The sequence below is a fragment of the Elephas maximus genome, chromosome 4 (genome assembly GCF_024166365.1).
Source record: "Elephas maximus indicus isolate mEleMax1 chromosome 4, mEleMax1 primary haplotype, whole genome shotgun sequence".
NCBI lineage: Eukaryota > Metazoa > Chordata > Mammalia > Proboscidea > Elephantidae > Elephas > Elephas maximus.
Window position 1 is genome coordinate 176,995,077 of NC_064822.1, and position 27,659 is coordinate 177,022,735.

General features: G+C 46.4%; 1 protein-coding gene across 2 annotated transcripts in view; it reads right to left on the reverse strand.

Moving 5' to 3' along the window:
* The window catches only part of LARGE1 (LARGE xylosyl- and glucuronyltransferase 1), a 686,352-nt gene that overhangs the window by 618,111 nt on the left and 40,582 nt on the right, over positions 1–27,659 (reverse strand). Inside the window, exon 1 of one of the 2 annotated variants that reach the window (XM_049884285.1) lies at positions 11,172–26,762. The exons of the other annotated variant lie outside the window; for it this stretch is intronic. The gene's annotated coding sequence lies outside the window, so the exon portion shown is untranslated. Of the gene's footprint in view, positions 1–11,171; positions 26,763–27,659 lie in introns of those variants that run through there. 2 annotated transcript variants of the gene reach the window in all.

Here is a 27,659-nt window from a genome sequence, read left to right on the forward strand (position 1 = left end):
CATGTAGAAACTGTTTAATTGATGTATGTTTTGCTGTGTATATTCTCAACAACATAAATAAAAAAAATTTTTTTAAAGACCAGAATAAACACAGGCACACATCACATACACAAACGTGCATGTAGGAAGACAGACACCATGTGAGAACAGTCTACAAGCCAAGGATCTGCAGCAGACACCAGAACTAGGAGAGAGGCTCACAGAAGGAACCAACACAGCCATGACCCTGATTTGGACTTTCAGCTTCCAGAACTGTGAGGAAATAAATGTCTGTTCTTTAAAGCCACCCACTAGTGGTACTTACGTTACAGCAGCACTACGTTATCATTGTTAATCCTATGAGGTATTATTATTATCCTACTTTACAGGTGAGAAAACTGAGGCACGGAAGTTAACTGAGTTGCCCAAGATCATGGGAATGTGTTCCAGAAAGTGGGCTCCCTCCATGTTGAGCCTCAGCAGGGAGCTCACTGTTCCCACAACTCCACACAGGACTGGGGCAGACTGGAACACCAGAGCCAACACATTAGGGTTCAAATCCCTGATCTGCTGCTCAACAGCTTTTTGACTTGGCGCATGTCACCTCCGTAAGCCTCAGATTCCTCATTTCTAAAGTGGAGATTAATGCAGCCTCACTGGGCAATTACTTAAAATAAGATAGCATGAGTAAAGTATTTGGAACTTAGGAAACTCTCAGTAATGGTGGTCTCCTTCTTTGCTTTCAAGGTAGAGGGGTGCCCAGATCCCTGCCCCCTCAGTCTGCTCAACGGCTTCCTGTCTCATGATGGGGGGTGGGAGGCGGCACATCTAACAATGTCTGGACAGGGCTGTCCCCATTTCTAGGAGACAGGACTCAGCCATCTGAGCTCAGATAAACTTTGTTAGGAATAAAGGGGGGTAGAAGTGCTTTTATTTTTCAAAAGGCTGTGAACTGTGGTTCCTTAACTTGAAGACACCAAAAGCAACCCAGCATTTTCTGGTCACCAAACGAAGCTGTCTGGGTGTTCACATTTCATTTCAGGTTTCCTTGAATACAAAGCAAACACATGACAACCCACAACTGCTAATCCAGCAAAGCTAATCCATCACGTGTTTCCAGATAAGCGTGGAGCCTGTAGAGGTGGAATGAGCTTCACTGAACTTCTGTCTTCAGTAAGGGATGAAGCTTCTCTTTCTTCTTCTACTGACAGATAATACTCTAGTTCATTAATAACGTATCCTGATGGACCTCAGGTGAGAGACTGTCTGTGTGTCATGGATTGAACTGTGCCCCTCTGCCCCCAAATATGTGTCAAATTAGCTAGGCCATGATTCCCATCATTACGTGGCTGTTCTTCATTTTTGTGATCTGATGTAATCATCCTCTGTTTTGTGATGTGTTATTGTCTTGGTTATCTAGTGCTGCTATAATGGAGATACCACAAGTGGATAGCTTCAGCAATGAGAAATTTATTCTCTCAGAGTCTAGTAGGCTACAAGTCCGAATTCAGGGCATCAGCTCCAGGGGAAGGCTTTCTCTCTCTGTAGGCTCTGGAGGACGGTCATTGTCATCAATCTTCTCCTGGTGGAGAAGCTTCTCAGTGCAAGGACCTCAGGTCCAAAGGATGCACTATTCTCCTGGCTCTTGTTTCTTGGTGGTATGAGGTTCCCATGTTTCTCTGGTTGATTCTCTCTTTTGTACCTCAGAAGAGACTGGCTTAAAACACAATCTAATCTTGCAGATTGAGTCCAGCCTCAACATAACTGCCACTAATCCCATCTCATTAACATCATAGAGACAGGATTTACAACACATAGAAAAATCACATCAGATGACAAAATGGTGGACAATCACACAATACTAGGAATGGAATCACGGCCTAGCCAAACTGATACACATATTTTTGGGGGGCACAGCTCAGTTCATGACAATTCTAAATCCTAACCTCTATATGTTAATGAGGCAAGATCAGTGTGGGGTGTATTCTGAGCCACTGCCTTACAACTCAAGTTACACCCATACTTAAATCACACCCTTATTCAAGTTGCATCCTTGCTTGAGTCAAATCTTTTATCTTACAAGAGGTAAAAGGAGAGAGAAGTGAGCAGTGAGAAAAGCAACCTCACCACCACCAAGAAAGAAGAGCTAGGAGGCAAGTGTGTCCTTTGGACTCAGGTCACTGTGCTGAGAACCTCCTAGACCGAGGAGAAGAACAATGCCAAGACACATGGAGATCTCCAAGGAACACCAGGCCAACAGATGTTGAAAGGAGACAAGAACCTTCCCCCAGAGCCGACAGAGAAAGAAAGCCTTCCCCTAAAGCTGGCATGCTGAATTCAGACTTCTAGCCTCCTAAACTGTGAGAGAATAAATTTCTGTTAAAGCCATCCACTTTGGTATTTCTGTTATAACAACACTAGATAACTAAGACACTGTGTGACCTTGGGCAAGTCACTTTCTGTGCCTCATTTCTTCATCAGTGAAATGGGATAAGAGAAATGACATTATTCAGTCACAAGGACCATAAACTACGCACACCAAAAAAAAAAAAAAAAAAACCCAAACTCATTGCCGTCAGGTTGATTCCGACTTATCGAGCGGCCCTGTAAGACAGAATAGAACTGTCCCCACAGGGTTTCCAAGGAGCGGCTGGTGGATTCGATACCTACAATAATGCTTACAACAATGGCAAACACTCACCAGCTGGTATCCTAAATGGAGGGCATACACACATTTGGTAGAGGATGGATTCCTGGCTCCTGCAGATTAGAAGGAGTCTGTGTAACGCACCTCCACAGAGCTAAACACATGGAGGACAATTCAGTTCATTCTTTTTTTTCCAACAAATGTTCCTGGAACACCTATTATGTGCTAGGCATTCTTGTGGCACTCAAGAAAGAAATGAACAAAGGCCCTGTCCTCATGGAGTTTACAGTCTCAACAAATAAAGGCTACTACTGCTTATGCAAATAGGAACACCAATATTTCCATTTCTAAATATTCCACATATTGAATACTCCCAGCAGTGAAAAAAGAAAAAAAAAAAATTTTTTTTTTCTTTTTTTTCTTTTTAAAGGAAATGCCAAATATAAAACTACCTACAAAGGATGTGCCTACAAGTGCTCGGATGGATGGATGGACGGACGGACGGACGGAACGAAGACATGTTGTAGGGGGCCAAGGGAGGCGTGATAATGCACAAGAAGTGAACTGGCCCGTGGGTGACCCCAAGTTAATACCCTCTGTGAATGTGGGTAACTCATGAAGCTGTTGCCAGGCAACACTAACATATAATTGTAAAGCAGTATGCAAAGTGTTATGTATAAAAGCTTCATCATCTTTAACGAGAATCTTAAAACTCAAATGACTGTGAGCGATGGCCTTCGCGCACATGCCCTCTGGCTTCTATTCTGGGCTCTGCTCTGACTCACCCTGTCAGCTGGGGCTGCTCACTCCTCTCTGCAGTGCCAGTGGGGGAGGCTGGCACACGCCTCTCCCCCAGGGCAGCTCAGGGACCACACTGCCTTTCACTGGCCCTGGACAAGCAGAGCCACCCAGAGCAAGGCATCCCACTGCCCAGATACTCCCACCTAGCCTAGGGACCCACAGGTTGGCCAGAGCAGCATATGTTCCAGCACTGGTTCTATTACACCCTGGGCAGAGCTTCCTGGGGGAAGGCAAGTGACACCATCCCTCTGCATTTTCTATTTCCAAAACCTGAAAGCTCACTTTGGTAAGCTCTGTGGGGCGCTGGCACAGTTAAGTGTTGTGGGGTGAAGCTATGTTGAGTCACTGGATTTACCTCCTACCCAATGAAAACAAGGGAAACCCTCAATGAGACAGACTGACACAATGAGCCCAGCAATGGACTCAAAGATACCAACGATCATGAAGATAGCGCAGGGCCAGGCAATGTTCTGTTGTGTTGTACAGAGGTCGCCATTAGTCGGAGAAGACTCGATGGCAACACAACAACAACTCTTCTGACCAGCAAGTTATTTCATCTCCCTGAGTCTGTCTCCTCGTTTCTGTTTAGGCAGGGAAAAGTGTCTGCCTCACAACCCTGTTAGTGAGATTAAAAGAGACAACTTAAGAGTGCCATCAAGTCAATTCTGACTCGTGACGACACCATGTGTTACAGCGCAGAACTGCTCTACAGGGTTTTCTTGGCTGCAATCTTTATGAAAGCAGACTGCCAGGCCTTTCTTCTGTGGTGCTGCTGAGTGTGCTGGTAGGGACTGACTAATGTTCTAGTATGCCAAAATTGGGAATCAAGAGGAGATGTGGTTCAAGTCCCAGTGCTCCTACAGTCTATCATGGCCACCTGGACTATCTGTGCCTCACTCACCTCACTGTTCAAAGGCGGGGCTGCTGGCCTAAAGAGGTCCCCATTCCTACTGCCCACTGTTCAATCTCTTGCACACCCTCTGCCCAATTTTACCACAACCATGTCGCCTTTCATCTTGCTTAAAAGAATACAACTAGGCAGATGGAAACTCAGCACAAGAATTCATACCAGCAGCCTCTTCCATCTGCACCAGCTTACTTCCAAATGCTTACAGCAGACGTTCACTTAGTAAAGGTCTCAAGTGCCCACTGATGTGCGTGAACATCACCCTGTGATCCATGGGGTCTGCAAGAGGTATTTACCATGACACACCTGCCTCACCCCAGGCAATGACACCTGAGAAATGACAGGTTTGGTATACTAGTTTTATATACCAAAACCAAACCCATTGCCTTCGAGTCAATTCTGATTCATAGTGATCCTACAAGACAGAGTAGAATTGCCCCATAGGGTTTCCAAGGAGCAGCTGGTGTATTCAAACCACCAACCTCTTGGTTAGGAGACGAACACTTAAATAAAATACATAACCAAGTGTCAACCATAAAAATTGTTGTCTTGAGTATCACTCTTCAAAACACGTAAGACTGGATAACACTTTAAGTTATTCCTGTGTCTAACAGTCTACAATACTTCCTGCTAGGAGGTGACGAGGCTGGGAGGACAGAGCTGAAATGGGGTGACTGGGGTGCTCCCTCAAGCCAAAAACCAGTGCCATCGAGTCGATTCCAACTCATACAGACCCTATAGGACAGAGCAGAACTGCCCCACAGAGTTTCCAAGGAGGGCCTGGCGGATTCGAACTGCCGACCCTTTGGTTAGCGGCTGTAGCACTTAACCACTATGCCACCAGGATGCTCCCTGCATGACTGAAAAGGACCACTGTCCATTTCTTCCACGCCCATCATACCCAGCACAACAAGGCTTCCTCTTGCCTGTGGCTTCCCAGCATGTCCTTAATAGAATGACAGGCAACTTCCTTCCCCCATCCAGGTGGGTTCTTCCCAGCAATACACCAGCTGCTGTCAAGCTGATTCCGATTCACGGTGATCCCATGGATGTCAAAGTAGAACTATGCTCCATAGGGTTTCCAGTGGCTGATATTTCAGAATAGATGGCCAGGCCCTTCTTCCCGGACATCTCTGGGTGGACTTGAACCTCCAATCTTTCAGTTAGTAGCTGTCTTAGTTATCTAGTGCTGCAGTAACAGAAAAAAGTGGATGGCCTTAACAAACAGTTTATTCTCTCACAGTTTGGGAGGCTAGAAATCCAAATTCAGGGCACTAGCTCCAGGGAAGACATTCTTTTTCTGGCTGTTCTGGGGAAAGGTCCTTGTCATCAATCTTCCCCTGGTTTAAGAGCTTCTCAGCGCAGGGACCCCAGGTCCAAAGGACACACTCCACTCTCAGCGTTTCTTTCATAGTAGTCTAAGGGTCCTCTCTCTGTTCTCTTCTCTCTTTTATAGATCAAAAGACATTCACTCAAGATACAATCTAATTCGGTAGATTGAGTGCTGCCTCTTTAACATAACTGCTTCTAATCTTGCCTCATTCACGTCATAGAGGTTAGGATTTACAACACATAGGATAATCACGTCAGAGCACAAAATGATGGACAGGCATGCAATATTGGGAATCATGGTCTAGCCAAGTTGATACGCATTTTGGGGGGACACAATTCAATCCATAACAGTAGTCCAGCCCATTAACTGTCTGCACCATCCAGGGGCTCCTTCCCTTCCACAGTGCTTCCATATACTTTATTGTACTCACTCCTTTAACGGCCCTTTCTTATGGTTGCCCAGCCCATGTTGGTCAACCAGAAATCAGCAGTCCGGTCAAATTCCACTGGTCACACATGTTCTGCACCACTCCATGGTAGGCTCAGCATACAGACCTGACTGATGGTGATCGTGGCAGGCTTGGAGGGACTCAAAATCAAATGGGGGCAGACAGGGGTGCCACAAGGAACGTGCGTTAACCTCAAAACTAAACAGGCTACCCTAAGAGCCTCAACTGATTTGTAAGAATTCAGGATGGAAGTAGCTGATTGCAAAACTGGCGGCGGTGGCTGCTGTCAGGTGCTGTCAAGTCAATTTCCACTCCTGGCAACCCCATGCAACAGAGTAAAACTGCCCCGTAGGGTTGTCTTGGCTGGAATCTTTACCGTAGCAGACTGTCAGGTCTTTTCTCCTGCAGAAATAAACCTTTCAGTTAAGCAACCAAGCGCATTAACTGCTGCACCACCAGGGCTCCTTGATTCCAAAGGTGGAGACATGGAAACAAAGGTCTTGAACTGGCCTCTGAAAAGGAGTGGGATTTTGAAAGGCAGAGGAGATTCCTTGGTTCAAAACACTACTTTGTGATGAAGGCTCATCTCTCCAGCGCCCGCTCTTCAGACCCGTTTTCTCCTTGAGGCCTGCCCCTTTGTGTCCACCTTGATATCGACAGCATCCTCGCATGTGCCTGCCTGTGGCTGGTTACTCTGTGCTTGCTCTGACCATTCTCAGCCTGCTCACCTTCCTCATTCCCTGGGCCCTGACCTGGTACAGCATCCTCTGGGTTGGCATTAAGTGTGGTGAGGCTAAAATTAGGACTGTTTCCATAGATATCTAGACTCCTCTGTAGCAAATCTGTTCAGCTCCCAAGTTAAAAAAATTTTTTTTTCCATTCTGACTGCAAAGCAAGCAGGAGTCTGGAGAATGCAAGTCTGCTGACGTTTGGACACACCTGTCAGAATCTTCCCAGCCCCAGGGGACAGGAAAGAGCATCCTCCACTCTGCATGGCAATACTGACAGGGGGCTACAAAAGCCATGTGTAAAGCGCCAGGTGGCAAGGGAGGAAGAGAACCACGCATGTCTGGGTAGCGCCGGACGCGTCTGAGCCACCCGCGCACACAGGCCCTCGCCTTATTCCGGGCCCCCCCGCCCAGAGGTAGTTTGACCTCCTCCCATTTCAAAGAAAAGGCAATGTAGATCCAAAAGGTTAAGTAACTCACTGGCCCTACCAGTCACGCCACTTAATAGATGGGGAAGCTGAGGTTCAAAGCTGTTCAGAGAACGGCCCCAGGTCACCCAGCCAACATCGGGCATCATGATGATGATGACGGCAACAACAGTAACAGGCACAGCTAACGTTTGCTGGGCACTATTTTGTTCTAGGTTCTGTACCCGACACTTCACGTGGGTTCTCATTTCATCCTCACCACAATTCTACGAAGACTTAGGTGCTACCATGGTCACATTTTATACATGAGGATGCTGAGGCTTAGTTAACAGTAAATAACACCAATAACAAATACCAACATGCACCTAGTCCAAAGTGCTTTACATATATTGTTAACTCATTTAACCCCCACGAGGTTATCCCTATTTTAAAGGAAACAGAGAGGTTAAGTCATTTGCCTAAGGTTACACAGACAGTATGTGGTGGAGCTGAGATTCAAACTCAGGCCCAGAATCTGTGCTCTAACTCACTTTAACTGCCTAACACCAGGAGAATATGTCTGATCTGGACTCCAGCTTAGAAGGTCTGATTTTAAAGCCTTGGCCTCTCTTTCAACTTTGTATTGCAACTGTCAAAGAAAATAATCTGCACTTAATAAAAAAAAAAAAAAAAAAATAGGTACCTTAAAATGCTTTCTTGATGACACAAGCATATTAATTAAATAGGTACTGGCACGTATAAAAAAAAACCAAACTGTTGCCGCCGAGTCGATTCTAACTCATAGTGACCCTACAGGACAGAGCGGAAGTGTCCCACAGGGTTTTCAAGGAGTGCCTGGTGGATTCGAACTGCTGACCTTTTGGTTAGCAGCCATAGCTCTTAACCACTGCACACACCAGGGCATTCAGATTAAAGTTTATACATGTTCATTGTAGTAGTTAAAAGCAAACCAGATCCATAATGGGTACAGAAATTGGTAACTGGGGTATGTACAGACAGTACTAAGAAATAAACCTCCTCTCTTACAAGGCTGGTCCCTGGGGGTGCAAATGGCTAATATGCTCACTGCTAACCCAAAGGCTGGCCAATTGAGTCTACCCAGAAGTGCCTCAGAAGAAAGGCCTGGCAAGACACTTCTGAAAAATCATTGAAAATCCTCTGGAGCACAGTTCTACTCTGACACACATGGGGTCACCAGGAGTTGGAGTCGCCTTGATTGCAGCTAGTTTGGTTTGGTTTTAGTTTCTTACAAAGCTTGTATGTACTAGTTCCATTCACCTAGCGTTAAATGAGCATCTACTGTGTGCCAGCACTGTTTTGGGTAACAGGAATACAAAAAACACACCCAGCCCAGAAGGGGCTCGGTGTGAAAGGAAATGCTCTGGTAAGTAAGACTGAAGTTAAGAACAGAAGCATTGCTGCATGACAGGAGAGGTGCCTAAATCTGCACAGGTAAACAGAGCACGTGACACCTGAACCGCATCTTCAAAGCAAAAAAGGATAAACTTCAGGACACAAAAATGTCAAGCTTCTTATCTGAAGGATAAAGCAACCCACCCACCCCAACCAATCCCCCACCCCCGACACATATCTCCTTCCTTTCTTCCTTCCTTCTTTCTTTTTGCAACTTTTCCCTGAAATACTAGATGTTTTCAATGCCTAACCCATGCTGGTGACCTATAGGACATTCAGCAATGCTTAATTTTCACAATTGCTAATCCATAATGAATGTTGAACAGAGTTCACTGGTCAGCTTAAGAGAAAAATACTTTTGAAGCTCAGAACCTCAAAAATAAAAAGTTAATAGATGACTAGTGTTGGTTATTAGTGTTCATTCAGCTAAACTATCCCAGCACCAAGAGGTCAAGTCTCTTTCCGTGTTGACGAATGAGAAGAAAACAGCATTTGGAAAAAGGCTGGAGGAAGGGGGTGGTGGAGGGTGGACGTCTGGGAGCTGAGGAAGAACAATCTAGAACGGAGATGTGTCCTGTCACCAACCTTTCAGCCAGCCACTCTCCCACCCACAGAGTAGCTCTGCAGCACACTGGTATGATAATCAGGCGTCCTGGAGCCTTAGCAGGCTCTGGAGTCCAAGTCCTGACCTGACCCAGCTCTGTGGCTTACACTGAAAAGGAGAACAGCTTCTGCCTCTCAGAGTTGTTCTCAGATCAAGCGTACAAAAAGCACCCAGAACCTTGCATAGCACAGCATAGACACAAAATAAATGTGAGTCATTATTACAATTAAGGCAGTTGTTATGGATTGAACCACATCCCCCAAAAAACACACGTTGAAGTCCTGACCCCTGCACCTGTGACTGTGGCCTTGTTTGGAAATAGGCTTTCTCTGAAAATGTTATCAGTTATATTAGGGAGGTCATACCAGAGCAGGGTGGGTACTAATCCCTTCTGCCACCACCCAGTCTGTCAGTTTATCCTACAGTGGCGGCTTGGGTGTTGCTATGATGCTGGAAGCTATGCCACAGATTTCAAACACCGGCAGGTTCACCCATGGTGGATGACTGCCAGCAGAGCTTCCAGGTTAAGAAGTAAAGCCTGGTGATCTGCTTCCGAAAACTGGCTAATGAAAACCTTATGGATCACAACAAAATAGTGTCCGATATTTATAGTGCTGGCAGAAAAGCCGTCTAGGCTGGAAGGCACTCAAAATACACAGTAGCCACAAGAATGGCCTCCAGCATACCAATGATTGTGAAAGTGGTACAGGACCACTCAGGGATTTGTTCTGTCGAGGTGAGGTTGCCATGAATCGAAGTCCATTGGATGGCAACAAACAACAACAATCTTTTATGAGTGGTGTCTTGTAAAAGGAGGGAATAGACAGGGAGACAGTCACACAGGGGAAAGACGCCACATGAAGACACACTTACACGCAGCAAAGAACACCAAGAATTGCTGGTAGCCACCAGAACCTAAGCGCGAGGCACGAACAGTTACTTTCTCTCTCAGAGCCCTCGGGAGGAACCAGCACAGCCACTACCCTGACAGGGACTCCTGGCCTCCAGACTGTGAGACAATACATATCTGCCCTTTAAAGTCACTCACTCTGTGGGATTTTGTTACTGCAGACCTACGAAACTAAGACAGCAATTTTCACTATCGAAGAAACTGGCACCAAAAACCAAACCAAACCCACTGCCACCAAGTTGATTCCGACTCATAGTGACCCTATAGGGCAGAGAACCGCCCCATAGGGTTTCCAAGGAGCAGCTGGTGGATTCGAACTGCCGACCTTTTGGTTAGCAGCCGAGCTCTTAACTACTGTGCCAACAGGGCTCCGAATTTAGCACAGTGCTTGGAAAAATAAATAGTAGTGATCCTCCTTCTCAAGGAGAATTGGTAGTACAATGGTTAAGTACTTGGATGCTAATTGAAAGAACAGTAGTTTGAACTCACCAGCCCCTCCCTTGGGAGAAAAGACCTGCCTATCTGCTCCCATAAAGATCACAGCCTAGGAAACCCTATGGGGCAGTTCCACTCTGTCATACTAGATCACTGTGAGTCAGAATCAACTTGAAGGCACATACCAACCACATCCTCCCCCTCCATCATCATCATTTTCATCAACATCGCCATCGCTACTACCACAAGCTGTATAAGAGCTGTGAGCAATTAATGTTCCTGAACCTTGTTTCCACATCCGTGAGACAAGTTCTCATGAAATTTGAAGTTCAGGCCTCAAGAGTGGGGCAGCAAGGGCCAGCGCCTGGCTCACACTGGGAGTTGCTCTTATTGGAGTAGGCTGGCAGGAAGACAGCCATGGAAGTGAGTGAATTCGGGTCCATGCTGAAGAGCCAGGGAAGCGACCTAGCTGGGAAAACAAACACACAGCCTTCTACGTTCAAATTGGATCCTTTTAACAGAAGCACGCCCCACTCACCTCTGCCCGGGCCACCACCGACAACAGGGAGACTTCAAGAAGGACAGGTAGGGAACTGACCGTCCCTCCTAGCAGTGATTATCTCCTGGGGCTGGGAAAACCTGGCCCCATCAGCGCAGCACACAACCTGGCTCCCGAGACGTTTGACTCTGTGTTTGGGTTATTATTTCTGCACCGCCCACAAAAAGCCCTTGGATCAGGCAGGAGTATTTCTTTTTTTAACCGGCCTGGCATAAGCAGCTCACGACGGTCGCTCGCCCTGATTAGCTCACGCTGTTCCCGGACTAATGATGCACGTGTGGAGTTTATTTGTGTATCAGCCCTGAATGTTGTACAACGGAGCACTCCCTGTACCCTGCTGAAGCACCAAAGGCCCGCATCCCTCAGGGGAAGGAGGGAAGCTCAGATGTAAGAGAGCAGCAAACAGCCGGCCCAGGTGTGGGGTTCTGAGCAGATCTCCTTCAACAAGCCCTGTCTCCCTCTGGCCTACCCTCTACACTGCCCTGGGAGGTAACCTGGCACAATGGAAGGAGCACTAGATGAGGAGTCAGGAAACTCTGTCACTGACCAGTGGTGTGTAAAGCAGCCCTGGTGGTGCAATGGTTAAGCATTCAGTTGCTAACCCAAAAGTTGGCAGTATGAACCCACCTAACCACTCCATGGGAGGAAAAGACCTGGCGACCTGCTTCCATACAGATTACAGCCTAAGAAACCCTATGAGGCAGTTCCACTCTGTCACATGGGGTTGCTGAGTTGGAATCGACTTGATGGCACCCAACAACAAGTGATATGTCCAGCATGGGCCAGTCTGTCCATCGGGTAGCCTTCAAGGCCCCTTCTTATACGTCTGCCCACTCTCTATGCTCCCCTGCATGCTGCTTGCATCCTCACATGGCCCCCTGCTCCTCGCCTACCAGGCCTGTGATGTGCCTCCCACACTGGCCTTGCCCTTCCCCTCTCACTTCACAAAATTCCAAGCACATGTCACCACATTTCAGTCCCTCCTCTCCAGCAGGCTTCATGTCCTCCTGTCTCACCCAACCTCCCCCAGTCCACCTGCCATTTCTTCTTTCCTCCACTCCCACTTTGGTTTGTTGTTAATTTTGTTCCGATTTGTGACTCGGGAGACCCCATGTGTTACACAGTCGGGTTTTCTTGGCTGCAATCTTTACAGAAATACATCACTGGGCCTGTTTCTTCCACGGTGCCGCCGGATGGGTTTGAACCACCAACCTTGTGGTTCCCAGCCAAGCACAAACCTTTTGCACCACCAAAGGTCCTTCTACCTTTTTTTTTTTCCTCTCTCTCTCTCTCTCTCCCTCCTTCTTTATTCTTCTCCTCTGGTCCTCTATTTGCTTGCCTCTATGCAGGGAACTAAATGAGAAAATGCTCCATCATTTTGGCCAACTGTGCTTAGCCGGCACACCTTTGTCAACTTCTCCTCACTGGTGTGGTCCAAGCTTGGTTACAGCCCCTTACAGGATCCCAAGAATGAATCATCACAGAGACTGAAGGTTGTGGTGCCCAGACGGGCAACAGGCACAGCTCAGGCTAAGGAAAGCCAGCGCAGACAGAAGATTAGAACATGTCTTTACTTTTCCAAAGACCACCGCCACTGTTTTTGTACACCAAGGCACCTGCCTTTCAGGAGCACGTCCACCAGGGCAAGAAGACACGTGCCTCTAGTTTTGCTGACCTCAAAACTTTTCCTCTAAGGTCTGAGGACAGGACCCAAACAATTGTCATCGCTGCTGTTGTTGTTACATGCCGTGGAGTCAACTTCAACTCACAGAGACCCCAGGGGACAAAGCAGAACTGCTCCACAGGGTTTTCTAGGCTGTAATCTTTACAGATCACCACGTATTTTCTTCTGCAGAGCCACTGCATGAATTCGTACTGCCACCAACCTTTCAGTTAGCAGCCGAACGCTTATCCACTGCATCACCAGCATGTCTTACCCAAACCATAAGGCAACGTAAATACAGTAGCTGAAATGGCTAAGTCACTCAACACACGTCAGCTACATGTCTTATTTAAACGTATCATTAAATAACTACTATTTGTCCTGTTTTTATCAGAACAATTGCTTTTTTCTGGGGGAATCTTTTTTTTTTTTAATCGTGGTAAAACTATATATAACAAAACATTTGCTAACTCAACAATTTTCACGGGTACAGCTCAGTGACACTGATCCCATTTATCATGTTGTACAACCATTCCCACTATTCTTTCCCAAATGCTTCCACCACCATTAACAGAAATGAGGTGCTGGGGGACACAGTCTTTTTTGAAATAAATTTAATCTTTGGGTACTAAATCCTGGGCAAGGCACTAGACATTCTACCTGCCATTCACTGGAAAACCTGGAGCCAGGCAGCCCTGGTTCAAATCCCAGCTCTGCCACTTACTGGCTGTGAAGCCTTGGGCTGGGAATTTAACCTGTCTGTACCTATTTCCGGAAACCCTGGTGGCATACTGGCTGCTAACGAAAAGGTCGGCACTTTGAATCCGCCAGGCGCTCCTTGGAAACTCTATGGGGCAGTTCTACTCTGTCCAATAGGGTTGCTATGAGTTGGAATCGACTCGATGGCAGTGGGTTTGGGTTTTTGGTACCTATTCCCAGAAACCCTGGTGGTGTAGCGGTTAAATGCTACGGCTCCTAACCAAAGGGTCGGCAGTTCAAATCCGCCAGATGCTCCTTGGAAACTCTATGGGGCAGTTCTACTCTGTCCTATAGGGTCGCTATGAGTTGGAATCGAATCAACGGCACTGGGTTTGGTTTGGTTTGGTTTTGGGTACCTAGAAACTAGAAATAATAAACTACCTACTATGCCAGATTGTGGAGAAGACCGTAATGTGCCCCTTCTCCTGCTCCTCCTCCCTCATCATCATCACCATATGTTTATTGAGCCTTCAACATGCCAGACAGTATCCTAATTGCTTTACATGGATTAATCCACTAAGACAACTCTAAGAGGTGAGCTCCATTTTACAGATGATCAGAGACGTCAAATAACTTCCCCAAGGTCAACATAGTTAAAGAGAGGTTCAGCATTCAAACCTAGGCAGTTTGGCCCAAGCCTGTGCCATTCAATTCTATAACATTTGGCCCAATGGCCAGCAAAGAGTAAGTTGTTCAACAACTCACTGGCTAGAATTACTGCAATAAATAAGAACGGCTTTGTTTTTATAAGCACCCTTGTCTCCAGAGGCAGAATTTAATTTTGCCTTTTTCAATTCAGTTCAGCCCTCGGGGCAGGTAGCCTAGTGTAAGAGCTTACAGCTCTGCCCACTCCCCGCCCCCATCACTCTGGAGAGGAAGCCAGGCCCAAGGAACTGCCTGCCTACAGCTTTATGGGTCAAGCTGCAGACTCAGGGCCAAAGAGGCCAGCGGGTATCTCTATTCCAGGGCTGTTGGCAAATCTCTCTGTGGCGGGGGCCAACTGCAGAATGACAGCCACCACCTGTCCCTCTTGACTGAGGAATGGTGGGGGTAGAGAGAAAAGCCATAGAAAAGCAAAGCTCCTGAGCCTGAAACACATATGCCCACCGCCGGCCGCTGCAAGAGGGTGCCAGGCCAGGCAGAGGCTGCCCTCCCCAGCCTGCCACTGTTTCCCACCCCTGAGTGTTGCAATCTGAGGTTCCTCAGAGGCAGCAGAAAGCCATGCCCCCAGAGCTGGCGACCGGTACATTTAGCTAGCACTTGGCAGCACGGAGCCTTTTCACTTCGCTGGGAATCAACTGTTTTACTTTGTTTAATTGAAAACGTCCCGCACCAGTGCCTGAGAGTGCTTGTCAGCAAGTGAAGGTGAGACGCACAGGGCAATGAGGAACTCTTCTGTGCCCTGTTTTAGAATCTTCTGGAGCCCCACCAGGGACAGGGGCTGTGAGCCAAGTCACTTTGGTGGTGAGGAGTGGCCTTCAGGCCCCCAGGATGGTGAGTGTGCCCCTACTATGAAGCAGCCACCCTGGAATCTGAGAAGGACCAGCTGGCCACAGCATCCCAACAGCCACACTAAGGATGTTGCTCACCTCAGCTATCTCACCCGGAGCATCTTGATCTCAGGATTTTAGACAATGTATCAGAGAAGAAAATGCAGGGAATGGTCAGGAACACAGCCTTTGAGCATCACAGCTCTGGGTTTGAATTCTGATCTATTCTCTAGCCCTGGATCCTAGGCAAACTGCATGATCTCTACAAGCCTCGGTTTTCCCATCTGGGCAGTGGACACAGGAACCAGGTTCAAACTCCAACCCTGGGGCAAACCAGATCCCCTCACCAGCCCCCACCATTAGGATTTGCTTGAAAGCATGGGCACACAAAGGTAATCTATGGGGTCAAGAAGTCAGGACAGCAGCTACCTTTAGGATGGATGGGGGGCACTGGCAATGTCCTATTTCTTGATCTGGGAGCTACAGCACAGGTGTGTTCCCTCTGTGACATGCATTAGGTGGCACGCTCACGCTTCCTGTACTTTGCGGCTTGCATGTTACACTTCAATTAAAAAAAAAAAGTTTACTAGAAAAACAAATGGAAAATAAGTCTTGGCATGGGACACCTAAACCGGCCTCTGAGACTGGCCTCGCCTTTCCACATGAGCTGCCTTTGCCCTGAAAACCAAGCCTGTTGCCGTCAAGTCAGTTCTGACTCATGGCAACCCCTGCGTTACCGAGCAGAACAGTGTGCTCCATAGGGTTTTCTTAGCTGTACTCTGTTTCTGAAAGGTCACAGCCTTGGAAACCTATGGCGCAGTTCTACTCTGCACACATGGGGTCACCATGAGTCACAATCAACTTGATGGCCACTAACAACAACATATGTGACAACAGGTCCGTGAGCGGCACAAACGGTTTGTGCTTGGCTACAACCTCCTATTACTACTACTACTGCTACTAAGGTTGGCTGTCCGAATCCACCCAGAGGCACTACAGAAGAAAGGCCTGGCAATATGCTTCCATAAAGATTAAGGCCAAGAAAACCCTATGGAGCTCACTTCTACTCTGTAGCACTTGGGGCTACCGTGAGTCAGAGACAACACGATAGCTGTGGGTTTGGTTTGTTATTTTATGTACGATAAAAGGTGCTCTCAAGTCTACTTACATCATTTATCATGAAGACATGTATGAAATGGGTGGCATCTGCTTGGTGATATAAAGATCAGATTTCTTTCAGTCTTTGCCATCTTCTTAGCCTGTGATGTATACCACATTCTTGTTGAAAGCTTGTTCAATAATGAAACGGTTTTTCTTTCTTGCTACTTTTGCCGAGAGGTTTTCTGGGTTGGCAGGAGATTTTGTTTTTAATTATACTTCCCCAACACTCACTTTCACAAATACTTACTGAGTAGCTACTATATACCAGGCATGGATCTACATTAGATATAAACAAAGCTAAGAAAGCCCATTCTTTAAAAAAATAAAAATAAAATGAATAAACAAATAAAAACTTATTTTGTGGACCTGAAGAAAAGGGAAAGAATTCCCTAAGGACTACCAGAAGCCCTGGAGGCACAATGGTTAAGCACTCAGCTGCTAAACGGAAGGCTAGTAGTTTGAATCCACCCAGTAGTCTGCAGAAGAAAGACCTGGCGATCTGCTCCCATAAAGGTTACAACAAAAAAAAACCATAAAGGTTACAGCCTAGAAAACCCTAAAGGCAGTTCAACTCTGTCACATGGCCATCGCTATGAGTTGAAGTTGACTCAATGGCACCCAACAACTACTGTGTGTAAGAACAGTGCTGGGGCAGTCCATTTGCCATATAATTTAATCTTAACAATGTAAAGTTCAGGCTAGTCCAGGTGATCAATCAAGTCTTCCTGTCCCTAACCCTCTGGTGTAAACCACCAATTTTATGCCAAATGGAAGCCTGAAAAGCCTTCTCGGAGATCCTCGAGACAAATTACCTGGGTTCAAGCCTTAGCTGTGTGACTCTGGGCACAGTTTCTTAACCTCTCTGGGCCTGTGTTCCCATGTTCAAAGTGGGGGAAATTATTACCTGTTAGAGTTCTGTGAGGATTAAATGACATCATCCAGTAAAATGCTCAGAACAGTGCCTGGCACAGAGTAAGCGCTCACTATACTTTAGCTGCTACTGTTTTCATGATTTTGTGAATTCCTAGCGGGTTGTTGCTCCCTCTAGGTCCTTCATGAAATTCATTCCAGTCTCTATTTTCCACAAAACTCCAGTAACACAAAGCATTCACTGTGGATTCCACTATTCTTTATCTTCCTCTCCCTTTTAGGATGGGGGGCAAGAGGGAGGGAGGGAAGGAGGGAGGAATAAGGATAGAAGGAAGGAAAAAAATCACTCCCTCTCGTTTTCTCATGTAGAACCACTTTATTACGCCTTTGGCTCCTACCAGCAGCCAGGAGCCACAGGTGGCTACTAAGCACCTGAAATGTTGCTGGTTTGAATTGAGATGTGCTGTAAGTGTAAACACGAATCCTATTTTAAAGATTTAGTATGAAAAACAGTATATAAATGTCTCATTAATAATTTTTAATTTGATTATATTGAGTTAAATACAACATATTAAAATTAATTTCACTGATTTCTCTACCTTTTTTTAAAAATGTGGCTTCTGGAAAATTTTAAATTACATATATGGCTCACATTATATTTCTTTTCGACAGTGCTGTTTTAGTGTATCAAGGTATTTTCCTACACAAAGGCAGTTCCCTCCCTAAAAGGAACTGTCATCCCAGCTCTTAAAACACATGTTACATTTCCATACATAAATACCTTAACTTCAGTTCATGGATGTGGAAACTAAATCCAGGAGTAATGAGGTGACTTGCCTAAGGTCATGTGGCTCACAAACGGTGAAACCCGAATCTGCTCCCAGTCTAACTAACTAGATGCTGAGCAGGGCTCTTTCTAGTGTTCAACACTAATTCAATTAACAGCACTGAAACCATCCCTTAAAACACTGACCTCTCCAGATGGTCACCCCAAGAAAGAACAAAGAAAAAACCTTGGTTAGGATTGCTTGGTATCTCAAGGGCAGACACAACTTGAACGGGGTGTGGATAAATGTTTGCAGACAAAAGCAGGATGTATGATATTCAGACGCCTTTAATCCTGGCCTAAAGTGACATTCCCAATCATAGTTCCCTCTTAGGTCCAGCCAGCACTTTAAATGTCTCAGAGCTGGAATTACCACAGGAGGGATCGCCATATGCCAAGTATACTTTGCTTGACATTTATTAACAGTGAGTCATGGACTCTTCATCCCCATTTTACAGATGAGAAAACCAACTCACAAAAAGCCCCAGTGACTGGCCAAAGGTCACCTGGCTAGTAAGTGGCAGAGCTGAGATTCAAGCCCAGTCATCTGGCCCCCCCACTTAACTATTCCATTTCGTGCCTGCCTACCTTGGCTCCTGCAGTTTCTTATACCAAAATGCTCTTTCCCAAGGACTCATCACATGGGATCTGGCTCAAACCGTCTTTTCTTGTAACTGTTCTCTCCCTTTCCATAAAACCAACCACTCCTTTCTTTGGGTACCCATAAGCTTGGAACAACGTCCATGCGTTAGAATGCACTCCTCATGTCTGTTACCTCTACGACACCATGAAGTCTCTTCATAGGAGAGACTCTGCCTTATGTATCTTCGTTCCTGGCACACTGTCAGATGCACAGTAATTACGCAATAAAAACCTGTTGACTGAAATTCCAATAAAAAGACCAGACTTAATGGTCCGACTGAGACTGGAGGGGCCTCAGAGGACATGGCCCCCGGACTCTCCGTTAGCCCAAAACTAAAACCATTCTCGAAGCCAACTCTTCAGACAAAGATTAGACTGGACTATAGACAGAAAATGATACTGTGAGGAGCTTCTCAGCTCAAGCAGACACATGAGACTATGTGGGCAGCTCCTGTCTGCTGATGGGCTGGGAATGCAGAGGGGAACAGAAGCTGGTTGAATGGACATGGGAAATACAGGGTGGAGAGGAGGAGTATGCTGTCACATTGTAGGGAGAGCAACTAGGGTCACATAACAATGTGTGTATAAGTTTTTGTATGAGAACCGGACTTGAATTGTAAGCTTTCACTTAAAGCAAAATAAAAGAGAAAAAAAAGTTTTGTTGACTGAACGAATAATCAGTCAACCAACCCATTTCGATACACAGTTTTATTGTTCAGAGTACCTTGTTTCCAACCAGCTTCCTTTTTCTGAATTCTGATGTTCTTCCCCATGGGTGGCTTCTCCACCAATCTGTTTGCATGGAGAGAGGCCAAGTGCACTGCTTTCAACTGTAGCTTGGTAACACCAATTGTCACCTCTCCATTTTTATTAATTGCCGGGTTAATCAAGCACTCCAAATTGTGTCCACCCATGCTAACATGTTCTTGTTCTTGCAAGCATTTCTGGATGATCAAGAAAAACCTTTAGGCTGAAACAAAAGATTGAATCCCACAGATTTTGGGACCCTGTACAACTGCCATACTTTTCAGAATATTTGAGTCTACATCAGATGGAAGAATAGTCTTGACCAAAATCTCAGTCATCCACAGCTTCTAAAAAGCAAAAAGTTATTAGAGCAAACTTTGATGTACTTTCTCGTTTAGGCTCCGTAAAAATCCTAGGAGTCCCTGGGTGGTGCAAACAGTATGTCTGGCTGCTAACCAAAAAGTTAGAGTTTGAGTCCACCCCAAGTACCCTGGAAGAAAGGCCTGGTGATCTGCTTCTGAAAAATCAGCCACTATGAGTCGGAATAGACTCAGTGGCAGTGGGTTTGGTTTTTTCTTTGGTTTTTGTAAAAACCCTGTGCCGCATAGGTTTACTCTGACACACGTGGAGCAACCGTGAGCTGGAATCGAATCGATGGCACCGGTTTTAGCAATCCTATGCAATTGCTATCACTATGCCAGCTTTCATAGAAGGAATATGAGGTTTCACTGAGAAATATACTATGTACTTGTCCAAGATCATAGAGCTAGAAGAGACAGGGCTGGAATTCAGACCCATTCCTTATAATTCCGCAAGTCACTCCTATTCCCCTTCAACCAGAGCCTGAAGGTCGCACTCTTGTCTCTTCCTGTGGCCTGCCCCACACTCGTAAACTTAAAACCAGTTGCTGTCAAGTTGATTCCGACTCAGGGGAACCCCATGTGTTTCAGAGTAGAACTGCACTCTACAGGGTTTTCCATGGCTGTGATCCTTTGGAAGTAGTTTGCCAGGCCTTTCTTTCAAAGCACCTCTGGGTGGTGCTAAGCTAATTAAAAAAGAAAAAAAAAGGTGCTAAGCTAATAGCCGATGGTTAACCATTTGTACCACCCAGGGAAATGTTCTGGGGACAGAAGCTGCTAGTTCCACCAAGCTTTTAAAATTTGCGGTTTATATTTGGATGATAAACTAATACACACACACACACAAGTGCCATGATTTTTGCTGTGATAACTGCAATTGAAATGTATTTTCAATAGAGTTAAAACTTGTGCTTCTTAACTCAGTGTTTCTCAAATTCAGTTCTAAAAAGTAATTTTGTGGAGACTCTTTTCCCCTCCCTCCATAAAAGGGATCAGTCTATGAACATGTTTGAGAAACACATGTTCCATTTCTCTGGGTGGTGAGGTTTAGATCAGCCTTCCCACACAGCTGCTCGCCTTTCCTTCAAATTCCCTGCTACTTATTAGAAGAGCCAGAGGTGACCTCACCTGGCAACTTAGTGCAAGGATCTTTAGGGCATCTGAGCCACCTCAGGCTTTGAGCAGTTTGCTTGTTAAGCTGGATGGTAAGCAGTGTGTCTTATGCAGAGTTCCTTCTCCAGCACCCGGAGAGGGGAGGCACGGTTGTAACTGTACTTCGGGAAGCCTGGAACACAGGAAGGCATCTGGAAGGTTAGACTCTCCATATGGGGCCTGCCTCAGTAGCATCTTTACTGGAAGTAAAAAAGCTACTTATGAAGGAGGGGAGAACTTGGAGGGATAACATTTATTTTTTCAATCAGAAGGTTAAAACATACATTAAAATATATTTTTTCTCTCTTCTGCATTCACTGCCCACAAAATGGCACATATCAAGGCAGATGTAAGGGACGGTGGTATCTTTACACCAACGTCTGTGGCATGAGTAAGAGAAGCAGAGAGAACTAAAGTGCATATAAAAAATGTTTCCAGATTTTGAAAGTAAGATCTAGCTGATGGTTCAAATGAAAATATCTCAACCCATTATGGCTGAGAGGTTTAACACAACTTTTCCAAAGGAAAGGCAGGTTCACATGCACCATGTGGCCTTGCTTCACTGAAATGACCATGAGGCTGGTAAGAAGTGCCTGGGTGGTGCAAACAGTGAACATACTTGGCTGTTAACCAAGAGGTTGGAGGTTCATGTTCACCCAGAGATGCCTCAGAAGAAAGGCCTGGAGATCTAGCTCCAAAATATCAGCCACTGAAAATCCTATGGAGCAAGGTGCTATCTGACACAGGTGTGGTTGCCATGAGTCAGAATCAACTCACTGGGGAGAGGGGATCGTCTTATGTTTATGAACATCCAGACACTGGCACATGGTACTTGTTCACTGCTGTGTGAAGCTGAGGCTGCAAAAGCCAGCAGGGCAGGAATGCAATCAGGATGGACAGATGACACGGAACAGAAGTCTCACAGAACGCATTTATAGAGAGGGTACTAACACCCTTTCCACACCAGCACAACCACCCCTGTCCTTCAATACCCTTTGTCCTTCCACTTAATGAAAAAGGCCAGTAACCTAGTCCCAATGCAATGCTTGTGTTTAAAGCCAGTCTAGGTTATACCACTTCTGCCCTCAGCAGTCATCAATGGGCTGGTGAAAGGAAGCACAAGTAGCAAGGGGACTTCCCAGCAGGGGGACACGGTTAAAGCTTGGGAAAAACACCAAAGATGAAATTCAGCAAGGGAACCAACTCCTCCTTCATCAGTAAAAGTGGAACAGCACTGCTGACCTTTGCCATACGAAATAACTAACGACTATAAATAAGGCACTGCGCAAATAAAAGTTTCCTAAATCCCACAGAGCAATAAAACGCACTTAAACACATCACTACAGTATTTCTAGTAAGCCCCTGAGATTCAATCAGGCCACGACAGGTGCGTGTGGCCCGCTTACATAACTGAGCAGAAATTTTAATTTTTTTCCATCGTTCTCCTACCTCTTTGCTCTGATTATCTTGAACTCTGAGGGCCCCAAATGATGGGGATTTCAACAGACAGACAGAGGAGTCTCTTACTTCATCGCTCCATAATCCAACTTTCCTCGCGTGGTTCACAAATCACCCCGCCTCTCCACAAATCCATGGGGGCCGTGGGACATGACATACTGCTGGATGAATTATGTTGGAAATGGGAAAATTAGTGACTTTGGGCCCCAGATTCCAAATCGATTAATGCAAGAAGTTTAGATTAGAATATTTCTACAGAGCCCCTCAACTGCCAACACTGGAGGAGCCATTGCAGCAGGAAGCTGCTGTGATCTTTATGTTGCCTCAGCAGTTTAAGGCCCTTTCAGTGTGATATGAGGGGAGGGCAGCGCAAAAATCCCAAGGCCAGCTGTAGGGAGGGAAGCGCCACTCTGGGGCCAGGCTGTTGTCACACGGCTGCCACCTTGAAATCACCCTGTGAAGGAGGCAACATTACTCTCATTGTTTGGTTGTTCTTGAGTGCCGTCAAGTCGATTTTCGACTCATAGTGACCCCCATATAACAAAGTAGGACTGCCCCACAGCAGGATTTTCTAGGCTGTAATATTAACAGGAGCAGATCACCAGGTCTCTCTCTTGTAGAGCCACTGAGTGTGTCTGAACCACCAACCTTCTGGTTAGCGACCGAACACTTAACTACGGCACTACCAAGGCACCTTAAAATTAAAATTCAATGAGATTAAGTAACTCACCCAGGATCAAGGAGAATGTAAGCAACAGAAACCCAGAATCAACTATTTCTCAACACCTCACCCAAGTCACCCTCATCTTGTGCCTGAATTATAGCCAAATCTCTCCTGTAAGTGGTCTACTGTTTCCATCTTGGCTCCCTATAAGCAATCCCCAATACAGGAGTGCCCTAAGTGAGCCTGTTACACGTGAATCGGATCATGGTTCTCCTCCGGTGGTCCCCATACCCACAAGGCCCTGAACAATCCAGTCTCCATTCCTCTCTTCCTCTCTGACCTCATCCCCCATGACTTCCCTCAGGGGTGGCTCCCTTCCAGCCGCATGACCTCTTTGTGCCCTCTCAATAAGCAATTACCCAGGCACTATGGCCCCAGGGCCTTTGCACTTACCTCTGCCTCAGCTTCTTCCCCAGATAGCCCCATAACTCACTTCTTCACCTTCTTCAGGTCTTTGCTCAAATCACCTTCTCTAAGAACCCCTCCCTGACCAACCTGCTTAAAACTGCAAACCCTGCCTCTCCCCACACACACCCTATCCTCCCAAACTCCCACCCTTGCTTTCTTTCTCCCCATGGCATTTATTATCACACAAGACACAGTCTGTTTTACTTATTCTGATTGTTTGGTTAGAACATAAGCTCCATGAGGACAGACACCTTAATTGCTTGCTTGACTAATAGGTCCACAGTGCTTAGAACTGTGCCTCACACATAGCAGAGCTCACTAAATATTTGTGAAAGAATCATTGAAAAAAAATGAAGGTCTGAACCCAGGTGTGCACCATAGGTTGGTCTCTGCTCAGTACACACCACCTTTCATCCTCAACTAGACTGTAACCTTCTGGAGGACAGGACCTCGTCCAGCCAATTGGCCCCCGTGAACCCTGGTTTCTTCCATTTACTAATTATTCCTGAGCCTTCTCTCCAGGCTGCTGGAGACACGTTACTTTAAAGCAATTTTACATTTGCAAAGAACATTGTCCAGGGTCACCATATGTCAAGCCTCTTTCCTCTGATGGCATTAAAGAGTGCGATCTTCAGACACAGCTATCGTTAGGGGTTAGTCAGCCCAGGAGAAGCTGCCCACTCATCAAACCAGCATGTCCTGAGGCCCACTCCAGTGCCAGCCCAAGCACAGTGCCTGGCATGGGAAGGCACATGCTACATTCCAGTGACTGTGAGTTTCGCAGGAATGTCACAGTTATGCACGGAATCAGTGGGAGACCAAGTAAGGCCAGATTGGGGAGGCCCTCGAAGGCCAGATGCCACCACCCCACAGAGCTGCCAGATTCTCGAGGTCACAGCTTACACTGCCAGAGGGCCTGCAACCCAGCCTTTAATCTGCCTGCCCAGGGAAAGGGGACCTCCACCTCCTGCAGATCACTGCCGTCAGTAGCAGGTACTGTACACGCACTTACTCCTAAAGGAAACCCGTGTCTCAAAGAGGCAATGACAGCAGCCACCCTAGCTTTCCAGATGGCACATATCAACCTCCCCTCCTAGTCCTGGAAGCCCTAGCTCCTCTGCAGCTCCTAAGATGCTGGCCAGGCATGAAGGCAGAATCGCCCTAAGCCTGTGACAGTACCAACAAACTCATTGCCACCGAGCTGATTCCAACTCACAGCGACCCTACAGGAGAGAGAACTGCCCCCACAGGGTTTCCAAGGACGTAATCGCAGAAGCAGACTGCCACATCTCCTTCCCATGCGGTGGCTAGTGGGTTTGAACTGCCGATCTTTCAGTTAGCAGGCGAGCACTTAACCACTGTGCCGCCAGGGCTTCTTATAGTAAAAACAGCACATGCATTTGTGAGACTCTTCACCAAGAATTTTGTTTTAAATAAAAGAGCAGATAAGACGTTTGGAGGGGTAGGAATAATACTTGTCATGTATGTGAGTGCTAAACTAAGCAGCTTTTAAATGATAACTCGTCCCATATTCCGGTGTCCTGGTTAAGAATTGTCATCCCCATTTTGCCTATACAGAAACTGAGGCTCGGAAAGATTGTAGGTAATCCACTAAAGCCAGGAAGTGATACAGCTTGCTTTCAAACCCAAGTTTGTATGACTAGAGTGTACGTTCCATGGGCAATGCTGACTTTCAAAGAACTGAACAGAATCTTACCCTTGCTGAAAATATGATTAAGTTGCTACTGACCCACTTTATCTCGAGCCAATATTCTAAGTGCCCTTCTGCAGAGGATGAGGGTTATAGATTGAATTGTGTCCCCCAGTATGTGTTGTGTCAGAATCTTAACCCCTATACTTAGGGATATCATCCCATTTGGGAACTAGGTTTTCTTTCTTATGTTAATGAAGACACATCAGTGTAGGGCTTATCTTAAACCAACCACTTCTGAGATATAAAAGTACATTAGGCACAGAAGCAAGCAAGTACTGTGATGGTTAAGACTGGGTGCCAACATGGCTGGGCCATGACTCTCAGTGTTTATATGGGATCACCCCATGATAGGATCTGCTGTGAGGAGCCAATCAGTTTAAAGGAAGTTCCCTTGGTTCGTGTGGGGCCTGCATCTGAATATAAGTGGACGTTCTGGCTTTTGCCCTCTCTGGACCCTTCTGTTCGTCTGACCTCTGCTTCTTGGGACTTGAGCTAGCAGCTTACCTGCTCATCTTGGGATCTGTCAATATTCACAGCCTGTGAACAAGAGCCTTGCTCTCCAACCTGCTGATCTTGGGCTCGCCAGCCCCTGCAGCTATGTGAATCAGGAGAAACCTCTATACTGATCCACGAACTTGGGACATTCCAGCCTCTACAATCATGTGAGCTGTTTCCTTGACATAAATCTCTCTCTCTCTCTCTCTCTCTCTATATATATATATTTATGTGCTTTATTGGTTTTGCTTCTGTAGAGAACCCAGCCTAAGACAAGTATAAATGGGGGAAAGATAGATGCCATGTGGAGATCTCCAAGGAATACCAAGAAGAACATTACAGAGCTGAGACAAGAATCTTCCCCCCGAGAGAAACCCTTCCCCTAGAGCCAATGACCTGAATTCAGACTTTTAGCCTCCTAAACTGGAGAAAATACATTTGTTAAAGCCACCCACTTGTAGTATTTCTGTAACAGCAGCACTAGGACACTAAGGAGGGAGGGGGGAAATGAAACCTGGACCTCTGAGACTTGAGTCCAGGCACACATTGGGAGGCACACTTCCTTCGGATGGCCAAATAACACAGTAGAGATAACAGGATCTTCAAGTCTTGTTCAAATCAATCCCTCTAAGCCTCAGTCTTTTCAACTGCAAAATGGGAATGTTTAGGCCATGACAACATCACAAGGTTGCTGTAAGGACACTGTGATACTGAGAGAGCAATAAAATGCTTGTTAGTATGCTTTGTCACCTTGAAAAAGGCTATTAACAATTATAATGATGATGCAATCTAGTAAGTAATACCCATTAAAATATTGAGAATCAGGAATAAGTGGCTCAGCTACCCTCTACGAGTGTGCAGGTTCACTGGAATGCTCAAGCTACCACTTCCTACTCACTTCCCAACCCCATGCTCAAGTCTGAGCCTCTCTGACTATCATAAAAGACATGAACACATCCATTATAATGGCCTGTCAGGTGATCCCAAACCAGGGAAGGGAAGTCCTGAAGAACAAAATCACACCCATAAGCATCTCATGCAAAAAAGTGGCCAGGCTGACTTGCAGGCTGCTTCCTTCTCCCCAGGCCTCATGGAAGCTGGCCAACATCAGACCTGTCCCCCCCCCCCCCCCCCCCCCCCCGCACTCAGCAAGAAAGCACAGACCCAATGAATTCCCACCCTCTGAGGAGTTTGCACCTCCCCAGGAGGCCCTGGGTTGTGCAAATGGTTCAAGTGCTGGGCTGCTGCAGTGTGAGAGATTGCTTTTATGTGGCCTTTCTTGCCATAGTCTTGTAACTCCCACCCAAGTGACTGAGTGGGACTGTGCAAATAAAGTGACTGTGGCCCATCACGGGGGCTGTGCAGTTTTGCCATCCCACTAGGCTTAAAAAAAAAAAAAAAAAAGAGAGAGCTAATTCCAGAGCAGAGAAGGGATCTCACCACCACCAAGAAAGAAGGGCCGAGAACAGAGCACATCTTTTGGACCCAGGACCCTGCACTGAGAAACTCTAGAAACCAGGAGACTGAGAGAGAGGCCTGTAACACTGAAGATGGCGAGAAGCAGTGGCAGAGAAAAGGCTGCAGGAGACAGTGCAGTGAGCTTCCTGGCCCGTGGAGCAAGAAAGCTGAGTGCCTTCAGGCAGAAGTCTTGCTAAAAGAGTAGGGTACCTCTGGGCACTGGGTGAAGCTAGGTTTACCAACTCACAGAGCTACAGCTGAGCGCCTTAGGGCCGAAGATTATTGGTAAAGTAGGGTGCCTATTTCAGCAGGCAGAGCTAAAAGAACTTTGTAACACTTGCCCAAGCAGGGCAGAGGCCAAGAGGCCAGAGAGAGAGGCATGCCTGCAGGCACAGCTGAGAAAAGTCTGTTGTGATAGGGGAACCGTATCCTGAGTGTTCCTGAACCTGTACTGTAACCTGTTACTTCCCTAATAAACCCCACAATCATGGGTATTATCTGTGAGTACTGTGTCGCCATTGCAATGAGTTATTGAACTCAG